The 21,550-nt window shown below is 38.2% G+C and overlaps 1 protein-coding gene across 18 annotated transcripts in view; it reads left to right on the top strand.

The window, feature by feature from the left end:
- Positions 1 to 21,550, top strand: part of LOC141374108 (uncharacterized) — a 127,404-nt gene that overhangs the window by 63,733 nt on the left and 42,121 nt on the right. For 11 of the 18 annotated variants that reach the window (XR_012380711.1, XR_012380702.1, XR_012380716.1 and 8 more), the window contains 2 exons: positions 17,162 to 17,350; positions 20,974 to 21,168. The exons of 2 other annotated variants lie outside the window; for them this stretch is intronic. The gene's annotated coding sequence lies outside the window, so the exon portion shown is untranslated. The remainder of the gene's footprint in view (positions 1 to 17,161; positions 17,351 to 20,973; positions 21,169 to 21,550) is intronic. 5 more of the 18 variants (XR_012380718.1, XR_012380737.1, XR_012380708.1 and 2 more) reach the window with 4 other exon arrangements.

A 21,550-nucleotide genomic window follows, 5' to 3' on the forward strand; every position in this document is an offset into this window, starting at 1 on the left:
TTGAATCACCAAGCTGTGGGACCCATGTTGTCATCGATTTATGAAAACCTCATTTTTAGACCAAACTTCACATACTTCTCTTTGATATATCAAGGCCAAGAGACTTCATGTTTGCATATACCTCGAAGAAGGGGACAATGATATAGGTCCTAATAAAATCAACGCTACTGAAGAGTGAATTTGCTAAGTCCACTGCATGGAAGAAAGCTGGGGGTTTGGTAAAACTTGAGCAGGTATCTTACACAAAACAAGTTCTTAGGAGCCTACCATGCCTAACAATTCGGGTGAAATCCATTTCTTTCCGATTAAGGGCATCCAGTGACTAATACATATGGGAGTAATGTTAAAGTTGGAAGGTCACAAGTTTATAGTCCAACACCTTACATTGCTTTGATGATGAGGCATGGTCCTCCTGTGGTCACTCTCATACCCATTCCCAGAGCAACTCTTACTGCCCCTATCTTCTTTTTTATCGGAGTGAGATGGGTTAGACAAAACTGTCTCCTGAATTTTTGGCACTGTTTCTTCATTCCACCAATATCCGTTGAGCAACCACTGTGCTTCTGGCACCAGAAGTTGGGGATTCAGTAGTTTTCTGAATAAAACAGAAAAAAACTTCTGCCTTCATGGATCTTGTATTTTAGTGAATGAGAAAGGGAGTAAACAAAATATGTAAGTAAACTAAATGACATAATTGATAGTGATAAGGGCTAATAATAAATAAAAGAGGGAAAGAAGGGAAGTTTTAGATAGAGTCAGTGAGGGTAGCAGCCTCACTGAAAAGGTGATTTTAAGTAAAGACCTGAAGAAAGCGAAAGAACTAACCGTGTAGGTATCTGAAGATTGAGTAATCTAGGCAGACAAAAAAGCAAGTGCAAAAGCCATGGGGCTGGGGCATGCCTGGCATTTTTGTGGGGAAAAGCAAAGCAAAGAGGCTGGGATTACTAGAGTGGAATAAATGAGGTGGGGGGAGTTATAGGAGATGACATCACAGAGGTAATGAAAATCAGACCATGTAGGACTTTGTAAATCATAGAAAGGACATTGGCTTTTGCTTTGAGTCCCATGGGAAGCCATTAAAGGGCTTTGTGCAGATGACCGAGATGATCCTTTTAATAGGATCGCTCTGGATGTTAATGTTGACAAAGAATAGGTGGAAGAGGGGCAAGGGCATATGGAGGGAGATCAGTTAGGAGGCTACTGAAATTATCCAGACAGAACTGGATCAGAGTGGTGGTAGTGGGGGTGGTAAGCAGGATACACTTTGAAAGTGGAGACAATAGGATTTGATAATGGCTTTCAGAATAAGAGTAGAGCGGGGCATGCCACCAGGATATTGATCTGAATAACTGGTAGAAGGAGATTCAGTTAAGATGGGGAGAACTGGAGAAGGAGGGTGAGTGTGTGTGTGTGTGTGTGTGTGTGTGTGTGTGTGTAAAGACCTGATTTGGGGCATACTAAGAGAGATCTCTCTATTAGATATCCAAGTGGAGTTATCAAACAAGCATGTGGACATGTGAGTCTGAAGTTGAAAGAGAGAGGCCAAAGTTAGAGATAGAAATTTGAGGATCATCAGCATATACGTGATATGTAAAGATCTCATGAGACTGGATGAGATCATTTAAGTCACTTCGCTGAAAAGGGGTTTGTGGATTGAACCTTGTGCTTCAGAGAGATAAGGAGAAATCAACCAATGAAACTGAGAAGGAATGGTTAAAACAAGTACGATATTCTGGGAAGCCAAGTGAAGAATATGTTTCAAGGCAGAAATAGTGATCAATTGTGTCAACTGTTCTTGAAAGTTCTAATAAAATGGGAATCATCGATAAGATTAGCCATTGCATTCAACAATATAGTGTTCATCAGTGACTTTGAGAAGAACTTAATTCTGTCAGGCTCAAGGTCTAAATAATCCAATACATCTCATCAACCTCTACGGATTAAGTAAGAAAATAGGTTCAGATATAAACAACTTGTTCAAAAGCAGGCTGGAGTAAGAGAACAAGATATTGAAGAAGAAAGTTCTAAATTCTTTGCCTGCAACATCCTATAAGTAAAAGTATGAAAATGATGTGATATTTAAAACAAACAAATAAGCAAACAAACAAGCAAATAGAACATCATCCAGGTAGGATTACCATAAGTAATAGGCTTCAATAGAAACCATGACAACGGGAGAAGGAGTCCTTGTAGAAACTCTGTGTGTGTGCCCATGCGCATGTGTGTGCTGTTTTCTCAGTGTATTTGCCATGCTGTGGCCTTGGCAAGAACAAGAGCTAGAGCTAGGGAAAAATAAATAAGTGATTCCTTCTCTTTTGGAAAAAAACAAAACTAGTCTAATGTAAGTGGTTAAAAATCCTCTCTATAGTTATCAATTTAAATGTAAAAATTCAATAAAAAATGGGTGGGGTTGCAGTTGTGGGGCCGTGGGGATTTGGTAGAAAGTGTACTTAGGCTGCAGAATTGGGGGTGGGGGATGGGATGAGCTTGGCCAAAACAAGAGCACATCCCTTCAGCTTTTAGAGAGCCTCAAACTCAGTGTGATTGGAATAAGAATTGGGAAAAGGGAAAGAAATGGAAGGGAGGGATCAGATTAATTTTAAAATTGGAAAAGACCTTTGCCCCATGAAACGCAGGAAAAACAAATGCATACGGAAAATAATGAGGATACTGTTTTACAGATTTGGAACTGCAGCTTTTGGCAGTCTCAACTAACCAAAATATAGTTTTTTAAAAGAAAGCTGCCGCAAAGCTCATGTAGTGTAGGATAGACCTGGTACTGCCTCGCAGGGCAGAGGGGAACATTAAACATAACTGATTCCTACTGGTTATCTGGGTGCCCCTTAAATTAGGGCCAGAGGATTTATTGACTAACTGCTGACAAATTCAAGAGTTGGGAGCAATGGGGATAACAGAAGCGAAGATGAGAGGTGACCCATGAGAAAAACAAGTTACTTACTTTAAGTCTTTCAAATAACCCCCTCAGGAGTGCTGAGATACATTAAACCCCCATGCCTGGTGGTCTTTAGAGCCAAAGCCTCTGCATCTGGGCTTTTAAGCCAGCCTAACCTAGTCCCACGCCTCACGTGCAATGACTCCAGGGACTGGCTGGGGGCTTGAGTGCTCTTCGCTGTTCTTGCCCTGAATCTGTCTCTGGGAGACCACTAGCTCTTCTCTTCCCACTCCAGCTCCAGTCTGTTTGTGCCTCTCTCTTAGGGAGTTGGGTCTATGTCTCTTTTTCCGGGGTGACTCTCGTAAGAGGCCTGGTTCCAACTTCTCAAGACCCTGTGTCTGGCCCTAGCTCTCTTGCAAGGGAGGGGAGGACATTAGACACGTTGAGACCACATTTTCTTAAGGCAGAGCATAATTAAGTCCACAGACTGGGAAGTTTTCTTCCTTGTAGGCTCAGGAGTACAGAAACAAAATGAAGGATGGCAAATAGACAAATTTCTAAAGAATGAATAATTGCGAATTATTTTGGAAATGCCCATGCCACCTGCTTAAAACCCCCTTTACTTCTGGTAATCCACTAAATGATTCACTATGCACCACAGTTTGTCTATAGTGTGATGAGTTAAAGAAGTTGCCCTGTTTGGAAATTTTTTCCTATTTGGGAACATTTGTCCACCTGAGCTGAAAATCACTACTATCTTCCTTGAACTGAGGTATTCGAACAATTTGCACTATAAAGAAGTGAGAATGATAATTAAATTGGTAATTGTCTTAGGTCAGGATCCCAGAAGCAGATCCTGAGATGAGGATTTGTGTACAGGTGATTTATTTAAGGAAGTGCTCCCAGGACAAACCAGTGAGGGAGTGGGGTCCTCAGGACAGGAAAAGGGAAGAAGTCAAGCAACATGTCTGTTTCAGGCCAAGCCCCTTAAGGGGGCGGCTTCAGCCTGATCCTGCAAAGGGAGCCCTGCACTGGAAGTTGAGTTGTCTACCACAAGGCAACAGGGAGGAGGCTGGGCTTTTATAGTCTTGCATCATCAGTCACTGCTGAGACCAACCCCAGGGCCATGTACACTCCCAGGGACTTCTGCTCCAACAGCCCTAGGCTAATACTCTAAAGGAGAGTGCTGTGCAGGAGGCCATTGGAAGTAAAAGGCACCAGGTCAGGAAGGAATGCACAGAAATGGTCAAAGGAATTCCAGAGGGCCTGGGTGGGGCACTGCAGTGCTGCCACATCATAAACGTTTACGGAGCCTTTGCAAGTGCCAGGAAGCTTTCTTTTCATGTAGTGTATCATTTAGTTCTTACAATACCCCTATGAATTATCTCTATTTTACATACCAAGGGACTGAGGTGTTAAGTAACTTGTAAGAATGTTCCATAAGGGTAAGTGACAGAGCCAAGACTCAAATCCTGTTCTATCTAAAGACCATGTCCACAGTTACTTTTCTTTCCTCTTATATTCCTTTCTGGTCACCTATTATATTCCTTATTACTCCCCTCTTTTCTCTCCTCCTATCATATCCCAATATTCCCTTTGGTTATATATTCCTTGACAAAAGTGTGGGGTTCGTTTCCGAAAGGGATGGGAAAATCTGGGACAGGGTAAATAGAAAAAAGAAGATAAAAATAGTTTGTAATCAAGAAATATAACAAATGAGTGGAGAGAATTCTATGTCCAGAAGAAGGGAGGGAATCTAATAATGACCTTCAAGTTCATGAAGGGTTTTAACCCAGAACAGACTGACCAGCTGTGCTCACATTACTACAGAGTAGAATAGAAAAGAAATCTCCTTGCTTTTGTAGTTCATTGCTATTGAGCACTAGAGTGAAATCCTATAAACTCAAACTGGAAAGAAAAGAAAAAGAGAAGAAAAGCAAAGAAAGGTAGAAAGATGTGAGCCCAGCCTGCCACGCCATGCAAATGTATGAGATGTTACCTTGAACGCAGCTGCTTCACACCTGCAACCTTCCACAGACAGGGAACTGTGAATTTAAACAAACAAACAAACAAACAAACAAAAGCAGTAAACTTCACCAGAGCCCAGGATGCTTGGGAACCTGATGGTCCTCCAGAAACTATCATATTGTTTGTGCCAGGGGAAAGATACGTATTGATCTGGTCTGGTAGTTTGCTTCCCAATGAAAACACTTTTTTTTTTTTTTCACTTTTGTGGTTCCTTGTCTCCTAAAGAAAAAATCTCAAATGCTGTTCCATATATGTAAAAGAGCATTTTATGGAGAAATACAGAGAAATAACATTTGTAACACTACAGTATGGCATAGAGCCAATGACTTGGACAGCTTATCTTGTGGAGTGTTATGTATCTTTCACTAATCTGTTGTTTTGTTGTTCTCTGTCCATCCACTGCTGGATCCCGGGGGCGGGGATTTTCTGTGTAAGATGTCCATTTAGATTTCTTAAATATTTCAAAAATTATATACTCAATGATGCATCTGTGTGGTATGTCCTGCAGCCAGACTGAACTATCTCACTATTTTATAATAGAGTACGTACTGAAAATTCGTTTAGTAATGAATTTATCTTTGAATATATCATAAGAACATATTCAAAAGATAAATCCTGTATCAATATATCCTATATCAATATATCATATTCATATCTTATGAATATCTTTCCCATAGAAAGTCTGACGTGAATGGTGGATGGACTTATGATTTGGGGTTACCATTGTAATCCCACCAAATGTACCTGTGAAGGTACTATTTTTCAGCTACGCTGTGGACTTACTTGATACTTCTGAGCTAGTGCAGAAACTTGGTCACCATTCAGATCATTATTTCTCTGGAAAAGCGAATCCCAGTTTTGGATTTGCGACCCCAGGAATATCTCCATCCTAATATACCTCTCAGTGGAGGTTTGAAAGGGGATTTTCTACACACTGGGTGAGGCCAATAAGGCCTTGTTGTTCCCTGAAATCCATGGCTGCTTTTGCTGCAGCCAGAGTGGTGATTTGTTCTCTATAAAAGAGAATCCCCTACCTTCCATTTTAATAGCAGCCATTCAGAGGACTGAAGAATTTGTACAAGAGTAACAATTATTACCCTGAGCCCTTAGTATGTATCAGACACTATGTCATTCACTGTATGTATATTATCTTATGCAGCCTTTATAATAACTATAAAATAACTATAATTACTATCACCATTTTACAGAAGAGGAAACTGACTTGAAAGAGTCAAGTTGCCTGAGGTTCTAAAAATAATAAATGATGAAATCTGATGGAATCAGAGCTCTAGACTGCCTAACTTTAAAGCCTAATCATTTCATGGATATTGTGGTGTATGTTTGTTGGTTGCATCCCTGATATTCATTCTCCTTTCCCATTATTTTCTTTTGGAAAATTTATCCCTCACTACCTGTCCCCCATACTGTACCACATCATACCATAGCCATTTAGATTATGTGGAATTGAACTCACCACCTGCTTTAAGAGTGAGCCCAGACTGACTTAAACCAACCACTATATTTTATTCCTCTTCACCATTCCTCCTGCCTTATTGTCTGGTTCAAAGATGAGTAGGCAACTCAGTCAGACCAGTGAAATAGAATGAGAGTTTTGCTAGTCTTCTGGGAATGAGAAGCTCCCATCTTTAACTGTGTTCTAGAAGGATATGAAAATCTGAAACGATGGTAGCATTTTCTTATCCGTAGGAGAGAGCATGGTTCTACTGGGGTAACCACTATGTTGTCTGAGTGTGAAGCCACTGGGGCAGAAGACATAGGTCAGAGAGAGAGGGGATTCAGGTTCATACTGGCAATGATCCAACTCCTGGATCAAGCCTGACCTGAAGTAATTGCTGCTTCTGGACTTAACTGCAAACTTATTTGCTCAAACTGACATTTGTAGTTTGAGTGACTCTATAGGTTTTGTGGTACTTTCACCACAAAATTTGTGACACAGGCATTGCCCAGGAAATGTACCTTCATTAAGAACGCTTACATCTTCCAAACCTCTGGTATGATGAAACTGACTTCCAGAGTCACATTCCTGAGACTATTCAGCAACCTAATTATTGAAATTAAATTACAGTCAGGATATTCTTGCTAAGTGAGAAAAGATGTCCACTTAAAATTTACGAAGATTTTGAACAATACAGAATGAAAACAAAGAAAGTGTTGGTTAATGATCTTAAGTTAGGAAAAAACTTAATTAAATGATGCTATTCTCTGATTATTCTAGTTAATCAGAGTTTTAATTTCATAGGAATAATAAAATCTGGGGTCTGGACTTGTGTTTGAGAAGCAAAATTTTCAAATTCTTTACATACATTTCATTTAGAACTGTATGTACACGTTGGTTTCTCATCTGAGACAATATATTAATATATCTTAAGCAAAGTATGTTTTCCTGTATCTTGATAATTGCTCATTTTGCAAAAATTATCATTGGTCCCTTCCCTTCCATGTGGTAAGAATACATAACTATAGTTCTCAAGGTGCTATATGGATCACACATAAAACCAAGTGCCTGTCATCATACTCTAAATTAAGCAACTGAGAGACTCTATGAGGGAAAAAAACAAACAGCACAGAGAAAACAGGAAGGTGGACAAGAAGTTGAGGCTCATTTTAAAGGTCATTTCACTGGAAAACAAAGTTTAAGCTTAAGGCCCTTACTTGCAGGGTCCCCCTTCTAAGGCTGTGGGACAGACTCTGGTGATGTGTTCTTATAGCTGTTGGCGTTTCCAAAGTTTTCAAAACCAGATGTTTTAATTGCAATTGGTTAAGACAATTGTCTTCTCTCCCCTCTAATCTGTGCTGGCCCATTATATTCTACTTGGGCTTGATAGCATTGGAGTAAGTACAGAAATTTGGGGGACCTGGCTAAGGGAAAGTTCTATTGGGGCTGCAGTTCAAGAGGGATGTATTTATGTGTGTCACAAACACTTCCATATTTAGCATCGCAAGCCATCCCAGTATAGGATCGCCTTTCAGGAATAAACCATTCAGTTAACTGTGCCAACTCACCAGCCATTGAATCAAGAACCTTCAGGTCAGAGGTTTTATCCTGATGTGAATGGGTGCTAAGGTGTCCAGCACTGGGAGTATCTACATAGTGAGGAGAAACTCAGGTTTCTGTGGAAATTCTTCCAATTATCAGAAATGTAAAATTGCCAGAGGAGGATTCAGTTCTTATCGATATGAGGTCAAATGGGAAGTTTGCTTTGGTCAAGACTATAATACATAATGCTGCCTATATAATTACTAATGCTATATGCATGTCAATAAAGGAAAGACTGAATTATCTTTTTATTTTCTTATAGGCAATATTATAAAATTGTCATGAGAGAAATGAACAAAGATTTTGTGTAAAAAACTGTTAAGAAATTTATTTAGTGGTGAATTAGTAAATATAAATATCATTTTAATAAATTATGTGTAATTTGTGATATTTGTCAGCTTTTCAAAATTAGAAAGATTTTCTGGTTTCTTATTCTGTATTAATATTCAATTCTGAGCCTAATTTAATATTTTATATTATGTTTTTCTTTTCTTAAATTAATGTCCTCAACTAAACATTCTTTAGGCCCCAAACACTTGGATCTGATCTTGAACTATTCAAGCTTTAGGTAAAAAAAGAATTAGTTCAGGGTGCCTGGGTGGCTCAGTGGGTTAAGTGTCCAAGTCTTAATTTTGGCTCAGGTCATAATCTCAGGGTCATGAGATCGAGACCCACATCAAGCTCAGCACTGAGTGTGGAGACCGCTTAAGATTGTCTCTCTCCTGCTGCCCCTCCGCCCACTCTCGCCCTTTGCCCAACATAGATAAACAAATAAAAAAGAATTAGTTCAACCTCTAGATGAATCCTGTTATCTCCTAAGGTTACAGTCTGATGACTATTTGTGGGGTCACCATAGCTATCTTCTCAAGTCTTCATTAAAGGGCTTCTGAATTCCCAGGGCACCTGGGTGGCTCAGTCAGTTAAGCGTCTGCATTCAGCTCAGGTCATGATCCCAGGGTCCTGGGATCGAGCCCCACATCGGGCTCCCCACTCAGCAGGGAGTCTGCTTCTCCCTGTCTCCCTCTCTGCCCACGCCCCAACCCTGGGCTCTCTTTCTTGCACTCTCTCTCTCAAATAAATAAATAAAATCTTCAAAAAAAAGGGCTTCTGAATTCCCATATAAAAGGAAAGATTAAGTTTACTTATTTCATATTTAAATTTTTAAAATCAGCTTTGTTGAGGAGCAATTGTTATAAAATAAGTAGTGCATATTTAAAGTGTACAATCTGGTGAGTTTTGACGTATGGTTGCACACATGAAGCTGTCAACATAATCAAGATAATGGAAATGCCCATCACATCAAAAGTTTCCTCAAACTCCTTTGTAGTCTCCTCCTCCTGACTCTGCTCAAGGCCTTCCAGTGGTTGGCCTTCCCCAACCGACCACTCATCTGTTTTCTGTCCCCATAGGTTAGTTTGCATTTTGGGGAAATTTTTGTGAATAGAGCTGAACAGTATGTACCTTGGGTGGGGGGGATAGGATTTGGCTTCTTTCACTCAGCATAATTATTTTGAGATTCACCCACTGGTTGCTTGTATCAATGGTTCATTCATTTTCATTGCTGGGTAGTATTCCAATTGTATTGTTTGTTTATCCATTTTTTTGTGCTGAACATTTGTGCTGTTTCCAGTTTTGGGCTAGTACAGGCAAATGTACTGTGAAAGTTTGTGTGCAAGTCTTTGTCTTAGTAAACACTTTAATTTTCTTGGGTAAATATCTGGAAGTGGATGGCCTGGATTATATTTACGTCTGTTTCAATTTTTAAGAAAACTATCAAATGGTTTTCCATAGTAGTTGAACTATTTTACATTCATTCCCAACAGTAGTGTTGAGTGTTCTAGTTGGTCTGAATCTTTGGTAACACCAGATATGGTCAATCTTTTTTTTAAAATAATTTTAGCCATTCTAATAGGTCTGTTACCTTATTGTTGTTTTAATTTAATACTGTTGATCTTTTATGTGTTTATGTGCCATTTATATCTTCTTTGGTGAAGTGTCTTTTCAAATCATTTCCCCACTATTTGTTTTATTATTGAGTTTTAAGACTTTTTTTTTAAGTGTGTATTTTGCAGATAAGTTCTTAATCAGATATGTGATTTGCAAATATATTTTCTAAGTCTGTAGCTTGTCTTTTCATTTTGGTAACAGTCTATTTCAAAAAGCAGAAGATTTTAATTTTGACGATGTTCAATTTGTCAATATTTCTTTTACAGATTGTGCTTTTGGCGTCATAGCTAAGAAAACCTTATCTAATCCAAAGCCAAAAAAGTTTGCTCCTGGAGGTTTTATAGGTTTAAATTTTACATTTAGGTCTATGATCCATGCTTAGTTAATTTTATGTTATGAAAAATGGATCATACATATATACATAGATATGTGTACATATCCATGATATATATATATAAAATTGGATATATATATATATTCAATTATTCCAGCACCATTTGTTGAACAGACTAATCTTTCTACTCAATTGCTTTTGAAACCTCGTCAAAATCATTTATCTGTATATAGTGTGGGTCTGTATCTGGACTCTATTCTGTTCTTTTCCTCTATTTGTCTATTTTTATACCAATACCAAACTATTTTAAATATTGTAGCTTCATAATAAGTGTTAATTCTCTAAATTTGTTCATCTTTTCCCGCATTGTTTTGGCTATTCTAGGTCCTTTGAATTCTTTTATTAATTTCAGAATGAGTCAATTTCTTATAAGAAAGGCTGTTGGGATTTTAATTGGAATTGTTTTAAATTTGTGGATCACTTTGGAGAAAATGGATTTCTTAACATTATTGAATCTTCAGTGAATGCGTATCTCTCTCCACTTAGTTAGACCTTCTTTAATTATTCTCAGTAATGTTTTGTAGTTTTCAGTGCACACATCTTTCTTTTGTCAGATTTATCCCTAATTATTTTATATTTTTTGATGGCATTATTTTATAAATTTCAATTTCTGATTGTTATGGCTGATATTTAAAAATACAATTGATTTTTATATATTGATATTTTTTCCTGAAACATTTCCTAAACTCAACCGTTCTAGTTGTTTTTTATAGATTTCAATGGAGTTTATACATAAACAGTTATGTTCTTTGTGAATAAAGACAGTTTTATTTCCTCCTTTCCAATCTGGATGCATTTTATTTATTTTTCTTGCTTTATTGCACTGACTAGAAATTCCAATACAATACTGAAGAGAAGTGGTGCTTTGTTTCTAATCTTATTAAAGCTATATTTGAAGTTTTTTAGCTGTATTTTTGTAGATGCCCTTCATAAAATTGAGAAAGTTCCCTTCTTTTCCTAGTTTTCTGAGAGTTTTTATCAGGAATATATGTTGAAATTTATCAGATGCTTTCTTCTGAATATTGAGATGGCCATATAATTTTTCTTTCTCTTGTTTGTTTTGTTATTATGAAATACATTGATAATTTTCTATTGTTAAACCAACCTCGCACAACCTGCCATGCTTGGTCATGATATATTATCTTTTTATATAATGTTGGATTTAATTTGCTCAAATTCTGGTAAGAAGTTTTTAACCTGTGATCATGAGGAGTATTGGTCTGCAGTATTTTCTCTTGTAATATCTCCCTCTGTTTTTGATATCAGGGCACTTCAGTCTTCATAGAATGAGTTGGGGAGTATTTCTCCTTTTCAATTATGTGAAAGTATTTGTGTAGAATTGATATTACTTCTTCCTTAAACCTTTGATAGAACTATCCAATGAAGCCATGTAGGCCTTGGAATTTCTTTGTGGAAAGTTTTTAAATTACAAATTAAATTTCTTTAATAAATGGAGGGCTATTTATGTTACCTAGTTTTTTCTTAAGTGAACTCTGGTGGTCTGTATCTTTCAAAGAATTTGTCAATTACCATTCAGTTGTAGAGTTTATTGGTATAAAATTGTCTTTAATATTCCCTTTGTATTTTGATATTTGTAAAGTCTGTAGTGATATCACCTCTCTCATTTCTGATATCAACCATTTATATTTTCTCTTTTCCTGATTAGTCTAGAAATCTATCAATTTTGCTCATCTTCTCAAAGAAATTTATGAATTCTTTCCGCTTTCATATGTTTGAAAAAAGCTTTATTTTGTTTTTATCTTTGAAAGACCTTTACAAAAGGTATAGAATTCTAGAATGACAGATTTTTTTTCTTTTCAATACTCTGCTCTGTTTTTTTTCTCTTCTATTGTTTGCAACAAAATCTACTGTTATTCTTTCCTTTGTTCCTCTGTACATATCTTTTTCTCTGATTGCTTTTAAGGTTTTCTGTTTATCACTGGTTTTGTTCTATTTGGTTATGCTGTGCCTTGGTATCATTTTCTTTGTTTCTTTAGCTTCTTGGATATGTGTGTTTATAGTTTTTAGTGAATTTGGAAAATTTTAAAAAATATTTTATTTATTTATTTGACAGAGAGAAAGAGAAAGAGAAAGAGCACACAAGCAGGGAGAGCAACAGGCAAAGGGAGAGTGAGAAGCAGGTTCCCCGCTGAGCAGGGAGCCCGATATGGGACTCGATCCCAGGACTCTGGGATCATGACCTGAGCCGAAGGCAGACACTTAACCAACTGAGCCCCCCAGGCACCCACAAATTTGGAAATTTTTCATCCATAATTTCTTCAAAATTTTTTACCCCATTCCCATTATGACTCCAATTGTTCATATACTAGACTTCTTGAGGCTGTCCCACACTTCATCAATACTCTGTCCAATTTTTAAAAGTTCTCTCTTTATGTTTGATTTTGGATTGTTTCTATTACTATACCTTCAAATTCACTAATCTTTTCTTCTGCAATCTCTAATCTACTGTTAATTCTAGAAAGTGTATTTTTCATCTCACACATTGTAATTTTCATCACTAGAAGTTTGACATCAATCTTTCTTATACTTCCATGTTTTTGCTTAACTTTTAGAACATATGGAATACAGTTATAATAGCCATTTTAATGTCCTTCTTTGCTAACTCTAACATCTGTGGTTAATTCTTAATCAGATTCCATTGATTGATTTATATCCTCATTATGGATCATATTTTCCTGTTTGTTTGTGTATCTGGAAACTTTTTCTCTTTGAAAGAAAAAAGTATTTTGAAAATGTCATCTCATTCTTTCCTGGCTTGAAAAGTTTGTTGTTTCTGTTGAGAAATCTGCCTATAATTTTATGGGGATTGCACATAACTTCTCTCTTTTCTCTTGCTGCTCTTAAAGTTCTTTCTTTGTCTTTAACTTCGGACAATTTAATTATAGCATGCCTCAGTGTAGCCCTAGTTAGTTTCAACCTATTAGGGATCCTTTGGGTCTCATGGATCTGGATGTCCATAATATTCTCCAGAATCAGGATGTTTTCAACCATTAGTACTTTAAATATACTTTCTGTCCTCTTCTCTTTCTCTTCTCATTCTGGAATTTTCATAATGCAAATACTGTTTCTTTTCATTGCATCCTATAATTTCTGTAGGCTTTCTTCACTCTTTTTCATCTTGTTTTGGTGTGTGTGCACCTCTATTTGGGTAATTTTTAATGGCTTATCCTCCAGGTCTCTGATTCTTTCTTCTGCATGGTTGACTCTACTTTTGAAACTCTGTTGAACTCTTTAGTTCAGCTATTGTATTTTTCAACTCCAGGATTTCTGTTTTGTTTTGTTTTATTTCTTTGATGGTTGCTATTTCCTGGTCAAACTTCTCATTTTGTTCATGCATTGTTTTCCTAAGTTCATTTAGTTGTCTGTGTTTCCTTGTAGGTCATTAAACTTCCTTAAGAGATTATTCTGAATTCCTTGATTGACATTTCATAAATCTCCATTTTTGTAGAATCAGTTATTGGAGCATTACTAGTTTCCTTTGGTGGTGTTTCCTTTACATGATTTTTAGTGATCTTTGATTCCTTATGTTGGTATTTGCACATTTATGTAATTGGGCTCCTCTTCCAGACCTTACAGGTTTGTTCTGGCAGAGACAGTTTTTTACCAGTCAGCTCAGTTTGGGTTTCTGGGTGTGTTTGCTGGTAATGTCCTTGGGCAGATGGGGCCTACTATTATGGTCTAATTTTGGGTGAGGCTACTGTTCGAGCTCTGAGGTAGAAGATGGGAGGATGTGCCACTGGCTGAGAACGGTTGGGTAGGACTTTGGCTTTGTTCCTTATTCAGGTGAGTCTGGATGATGAGCTCTGCAGTTGTCTGAGGTCTCTGGTCAGACTTACTAGATGGTTAGGACTTGGTACTATATTTAGTAGTAGTCAGGACTATGACTTAGCTTTTTTTGCCCTGGTACGGCAACAGGACACGACCCAGGGCCTGTATGGCTCATTGTTTGGAATCCAAATAAGGTTACAGTGTACACTGAATTCTCTGGTTAGGTGAGGCTCCTGGCTTGCTCTGCAGGCAGGGGAAGCAATGGGCTGTACTCTCTGTTCAAGTGCCACCATATGTAAGGCTGTTGAATTGGCTATGCAGCTTTCTATGTGCTTTGGTTAGATTCTCTGGTTGGACAGGCTGAAGGCTCTATTAGTAATGAGCAGGGCTACGAATTAAGTTTCCTGCCTGGGCACAGCAGGAGAAGCATCTCTAAAATCAATAAAGCATTTTATGTCTTAACTGACCTGCACCCAAGTTTCCTGGCTGGAGAGGGCCACTGGCTTTGTTCTGTAAACTATCAGCTTGCCTGCCCTCTTCTAGGCTCAAGTGTTGCTGGGTCAGCACAGCCTCTCGGAGATGTTGCCAACTCTTCCGTTCAGATAAGGCTGAAAGACACTATCCACAGTCAGTGAGGCTATGTCTTAGCCCCTTTGCCTGGATCGTAAGAGGACAGGCCACCTGGGCTTCTCTCAGTTTCCCAAACAGTCTCTCTAGTTGGAAGGGGCTAGAGCTACCCTCAGCCTTGGCTATGAATTAATCCCTCTGCCAATGAGTAACACAGGACCACTCCATGCCCAGTACTGGCTTTGCTTTGTGAGTGATCAGCTCTTACCATCCATCTTTTGGCTGAAGCTCCACTGGGTTTCATTGCTTCCAGGAGTTATCACCAGCCCTTCTGGTCAGATGGGCCTGGATGACACTCTCCATAGCTGGTGGAGCTGTGACTCAGCACCTTGTCTGAGTGTGGGCCAACCAGGCTCTACAACAGGAAAAACTTCCCATTTGAGGATCTGAATCAGGCAGATCTACACTCAGCCAAGTTCCTTGGTCAGAGTGTACCCCTGATTTCATTCAGCAGATGAGCAAAGCTACTGGTTGGGATTACTATTTGGGCACTGTAGGTATGAACTCTGTCTGCCAAGTTCCATGTGCTAGCTGTGGCAAGCCCCTTCCCACCTTCTCCATCACAGTCAGATTCCCAGAGATTAAGCCCCACAGATTTTCTTGCAATCTCCCTGATGCAAGGTCATGGCAGGAGCTCCTACAAAGTAACCCCAATGCTGGGGGCGGGGTGGTGGTTGTCCCCCTCTGGGTTCTCTGTTTCCGCCAGAGAAACTGGAGACTTGGGAGAGACCTCTGCATGGTGCTGCACTGCCTTGGGGGAGGGACAATTCTGTCAACATGTAGCTGCTTCTCTTGTCCCTTCTAATGCGATCTGCCTTGGTCTCTGTGGTGCAGGAGGGTGCTTGTGCCTCACCCCCATGTTCTAATATTCTCTCAGGGGTGTCTTGTTCTTGAATAGTTCTTCTTGTGAAGGGAGAAGAGTCAGGAACAACCTATTTTGCCATCCTGGTGGTGTCACTTCCCTGGACCCTTTGATTGGGTGCCAGACATTGTAAATTTTATCTTGTGGGATGCTGATATATTTGTGTTCTTAGAAATACCCTTGAGCTTTGTTCTAAGACAGAGTTAAGTTACTTAGAAACAGTTTGGTCCTTTCTGGTTTTGCTTTTAATAATTGCAAGGCAGAACCAGTGTAGGGTTTAGTCATGGGTTAATTATCTACTGATAATTATCAGTAGATAATTAACTGAGGAAAGATCCTTCTGAGTGCTATATTCAATGCCCTGTAAATCTTGAGGTTTCCAATCTGCCTGATGGGCACAGGCATTGTTCTTACCCCTAGGTGTTCACTGGGCACTGGTACTTCTAATTGTCTGGGGTGATTCTTTCTTTGGCCTCAGGTAGTTTCCTCACATATACACACTGATCTGTATTCAGCTGAGTATTTAAGGGGGGATACTCTGTAGATATCTGTGGTGCTCTCTCTGTGCACCTCTTTACTGTCTGTCTCCTCAGACTCTCACCTCAATCTCCTCAAATCAAGGTGTCAGCTCTAATCTTGGCGCTCCCTCTCTGGATATGCCCAGGAAACTTCAGTAAGGTAGTAGGTGGAGCAACATAGGCTTCACTTCACATGTTTCTCACACTTCAAGGATCAATATCCTTCATTACCTGACGATCCAATGGCTTAAAAACCATTGCTTCATATATTTTTGTCTAATTTTTGGTTATTTCTGGTGAAAGAGTAAATCGGTTCTTTTTTCTCCATCCTGGCCAGAAGCAGATTTTTCTCATTACTTGATTTTTTTTTTTTTTTTTCCTCACACTGGGTTCTTTAAGATCAGAATAGAAAAGTAAAATCTTCTAGGGAACTCCCAAGCACTTCAGGTATGCAGCATAGGTATTTAACAATTAAACAGAACGGTAGGCCCGTGTCAATTTCAGTTCATTAATTTGCTAAAGAAAAAGAGGGATCTGTATGAAATTCACAACTCAGATTGCCATGTTAGCCCCTGTGTCAGGAGGCTTGAGAGCTGAGCTCTGGAGAAACAAAATCCCTGACAGTTGTTGATGTTTTTGTAATAGGAGACTTCTGTTATTTTAGCAAACAGAAAGACTGCATAAAAATGTCAAAAAGAAACTACTTTTGAAGAAAAAAATAGAAAGTGACTCACTAAAAGGAACCTATTGGGGATAATTACCCAGAGCCTGTGGTAGATCGGGAGGGCTGATTTAAAGTTATTGTTTTTGCAAATTCTGCAAAAAACAAAAACCAAAGATTTTTTTTCCTGGCTTTGCGAGTAGTGGAAAAATTCCTCCTACAGCCGTAATCTCATGTAAACTGCTCACGTGGATTTTTCTCTCTGACTTTCTCAAAACTCCTTTTCTCTAAGACAGAGCACTATTGGCTTGTGACAAAATATTAAAAACTATCACTTGAAATAGTGTTTTGATTGTTGATTTGCCATCTGGTAATATATTATAGGGACTTCAGTTTGTTGGTTTCCTGCCGCCCTGGGTCAGCAAAGCCTGAACTTTCTCATCTGACACCTGTTCAACTCTGAGGATGCTGATTAACTCATGGTGGAAAGGTATCAATTTCACAACTTAGACTTCTGCATTCCTGAAATGCCCTTCTCATGGGAGACATTAGATGAGCTTTGAATTAATTGAGGTAACTAAATATTCAATCCTTTGGATACCATTACATTCTCTTTCATTCAAAAAAAAATTTCTTCTTATTTGAACTTTATCACCAATAAAAATATATTTAAAGATTTAATTCAGTTAATAATACCTCAAGAATTACCATATTATCTTTGAATGATATCTGTGCCTTTCTGGCCACCCATATACTAGCTGTTCTTAATTTATATAAATATACCTTTAACTAAAATTCAACCATTCAGTTTAAAATTGAGAGATCTTTGTTGAAAGAAAATTTCAAATATAATTTGAATAGATTTAACAACAAAAAAGGTTAAATATAAACACTAAATGCAAATAAATATGGGATAGTTGACTGGCTTGTTACCATTTTGGAAATGATTCTGTCTACTGATACTTGAAAGTTTCCAGGTCATGGTTCACGTTAAGTTCTGATAACTGCTGTCATGTTACCTCCTCTATATTTCCTTTGAGTGTGAACACCATGGGTTGCCAAAGTTGTAATCAGATAAATACTGAGCACAGTGTTATGAAGCATAATTCCCACTAGAGAAGCTCTGGAAGCTCATGTAAGTTATTCTACTTTAGAGTTATCCCACCTAAGGAGTAAGGGAGTGACAGCATTTATTTATACTCCAACATTCCTGAGATATTGCTTGAGAGTTGCTCCTGGAGGCATGAATTCCAGTAACTTCCAACCTGTTGGACACGTGGTAGAGTGAGTTCCATTAATGGGAGGACACCCTCAGCAAAGAGTTGCTAATGGTAGGAGCTGGAAGTTGGGCCAAGGACAAACAGATACTAACAGGGAGGTGATGTGGGAGAGGCTCTGATACCATATGCTATAAAACTGCACCCAAGAGAAAAGGTAGGACATTCAGGACAAATGAGTGTTTATTTTTAAAAAAATTCCAGAATAGTACTTGATCTCTTGTGTCAGTTGGGGTAGGGTTGGTTATGCTGCAGTTAAAAAGTGACCAAGTGTTAGTGGCTCAGTGCCACAAAAGTTTATTTTTCACTTATGGTTGTCGGGGGGGGGACCTCTGTGGATTGTGTTAATTCAAAAGGCCCAAGTTGGTGGAAAGCCACTACCTCAAACTTGGCCAATGATGTATCAGAGGGAAAAGTAAGGCCTTGCACTGGCAATTAAATAGCCTGACCAGGGTGATGTGTGTCAACTTCCATTTACAAATGATTACGCAGAACTAGTTACATGGCCCCAACCTGCTATAGTTGGGTATGTGCCATCTACCATGTATCTGGAAGAAGAAAGAAACAGATGATTAATGACTTCCACATACCAAGACTAACAATAATTTCAGACTAATCAATGACTTCAATGAAAAAGTGGCATTAGAGGAATAGAGGAAAACCCAGTGAGTTTTGTGTACATTCGAAGTGATTTTTAAGTAAACTACAAAACCCAGAAATTGCAAGGGAAAGAGACTGACACATTTAAATGCATAAAAGTTTTAAAAGTTTGATACAACAAAAAAATACCATAAAAAATAAAGAGTCAAAAGTCCCCAAAAAATGTTTTAACAGAGCAGAGTAGGTGCTAATCTTCTTAATATATGAAGAACTCAATAAGAGAAATTTTATACCCAGAAGAAAAATAAGCATGGAAACTGGCAATTCACAAGTAATGGCATTCATGTGGCCCGTGACATACAAAATAAAATAAAAACATTGCTTTTTAGTTATCATTTGAGCAAAACTGCAAGGGTATAATGAGACTCAAGCATTCTCATACACTCAAAAGGAGTGCAAACACGTTAAACCACTAATTTTATTTGTATTTTTGAACATATCTACTCACATTTTAAATGCACATCCTCTTTGACCTAGTAATTTTTTATCTAGGATTTTAATGTAGAGATAAACTTGAACAAATGCATCTAAATTTATGTACGAATATGTTCAATGGGACAATATTTGTACTGACTACCCTGAAAAAAACCAAATATCCCTAAATCAGAGGTTATTTAAATGAATTACAGTACATACTTGTAATGGACTATTATATAGCCACTGAAAGGCATGAAGTAGATTTCTTTGGACTAATCTGGAAAGTCTAGAATGGGTTATTAATGAAATATAGGATAGCAAAAAAAATGTAATGTGGTCCCATTTGTGTATGTCTTGTGTACGCATAGAAAATTTATAAAAGAATACAGGAGTGATTGCTAAGAGTGATACCACGTAGGCAGAGTTACCAGGGCTCCGGAGAGGTAGGCAGGGGCTGTAGTGTTTATTTCTTGGCTAAGAACTCTTATTGTTCCTCCTTTTTATAAAGTCACACCCTTCTCTCTCACTCAAGTCATATGTTTTGGGCAGGTTATTTATCACTGTGACTGCAGATAGGAGCATAGTGCCCAAGCCTGGTCAAATGGCCCATCCAATTCCACCAGCCACACTAATGTGTCAGGGACATTATGAGTTACAAGCTGGTCAAGTCAGAGTCAGTCTTGGCACTTGTTTGTGAGATGCTGGGAGTGTAAACTCTTTTTCTCTGGATGTGTGTCTGGAAAAATGTACATTGGAACAGCTGTGCCATCTGAATATTATGATAGATGAAACAAAGCATAAGGAAGAAGCAGAGCTTATATATTCAGAGTAAGATCCATGGACATTTCAGTTAAATAAGAAACAAATTAATATAGAGATAAAAGATAAAATAAGCCTTTTTTTTTTTTTTTTTTTTTACCTTAAGCACCTTTGAATTAGGATCTGAGATGGGTTTTTCTTTTCCTTAATATCCTTCCACTCAGTTTGAATCAACATATGTCACTTTTGTAGTTAAATGTATTTTATAAATAAGATGATTTTATAAATAAATAAATACTTTTAAAAGACATGTACCCTAGAAAGCTTGGTTACATAACTAAGATATTTCTAAATGTAACACAAAACAGCTGTTAAAAAAATAATGAGGTTGATCTAGGTATATTCATATGGAAAAAAGCTCCAGAAGTGGCAGAAAAACTCAGGTTCCAGACAACCACGTAGAATCCATTTCCATTTCTGTAAAAGGAAAACTATTCTTATGTGCATTGAAATTCTGAAAGCTATGCAGCAAATTAAATAATTGTTTCAAAGTATTGAGTTACGGGAGCAAAGTTCACTTCCTACTTTATATGCTAATGTTTGGAAATAGTTTATCCCCTGCCTTAGGTGATAAAGTCTTCAAGTACCAGGTTCCTGTCATCTCTGAAGATAATCTCTAGCTCACTTTGCTCATATTAGGTAACAAATAAATGTTTGTGGAGTGAATGAATATGAAAAGAGGAAAAAAGAAAATGAATTAAGAAGGGGATTTTACCTCAGAATAAGGAATGTTCTACAAGTCTTCTGTGCCTCCCAGGGGCACATTTCAAATAAGTCACAAGACCCCAGAGCAGACCACAGTTCTACTTGGTCCTTTGCAGATGAAGTTATTCTGAGAACAAGAAACAATTTATGTTTTGTTGCTAGAGATTTCTTTCACAGGGCTGGTTATCGGTCAGGATAAATTAGGGCTATGCCCTAGTAAAAACTCCAAAATCTCAGTGGCTTAAAACAACAAAAATTTATTTCGTGTGCATGCCACATTTCCCAAACAAATTAGCAATGCGACTCTCCTCATTATAGTCACTCGTGAACCCAGGTGGATGGAGGCAATATCTCAAAATGTGAATCCAGGATCACAGCGGAAACAGAGAGGAGCCATGGAGAACTTGTGCAATGTTCTTCAAGCTGCCGCCTGGAAGTGACGAGGCTCGTACATCCTTCTGTTTCACTGGCCCATGCGAGTGGCATCACTACACCTCACTTCAAGGAGACAGGGTAGTGCAATCTGACCGCATGTGTATTCTGAGGAATGGTGGGCGGGATTTATTTCCGTGGAAAATCACCCACATTTAGGTATTTTTCAACATCCTCCTTTGGTCTGGGGTCTCATGAGGCCTATTTCTTATGTTTGTATCACAGTCCTTTGTCATAAACTGCTTCCCAGACACATTCTTTCTCTTACTCCATACCCAACAGTGGAGAGAGAGACAGACAGAGACAGAGAGACAGAGAGACGCTGCCTGAGCCAAGCGGCTACTTGGTTCTTCTACTCCTGTTCTTACCACATAAGCATTATAGTACATTCTATACTCTTAGGTGACCATACTTGAGGTTCTATTGATTTCTTGACCTTAATGAGATAAAGAGAGCACATTTT

This window comes from Callorhinus ursinus, unplaced genomic scaffold, assembly GCF_003265705.2.
Source record: "Callorhinus ursinus isolate GAN/ISIS: 27379988/994484 unplaced genomic scaffold, GSC_fseal_2.0 scaffold1, whole genome shotgun sequence".
NCBI lineage: Eukaryota > Metazoa > Chordata > Mammalia > Carnivora > Otariidae > Callorhinus > Callorhinus ursinus.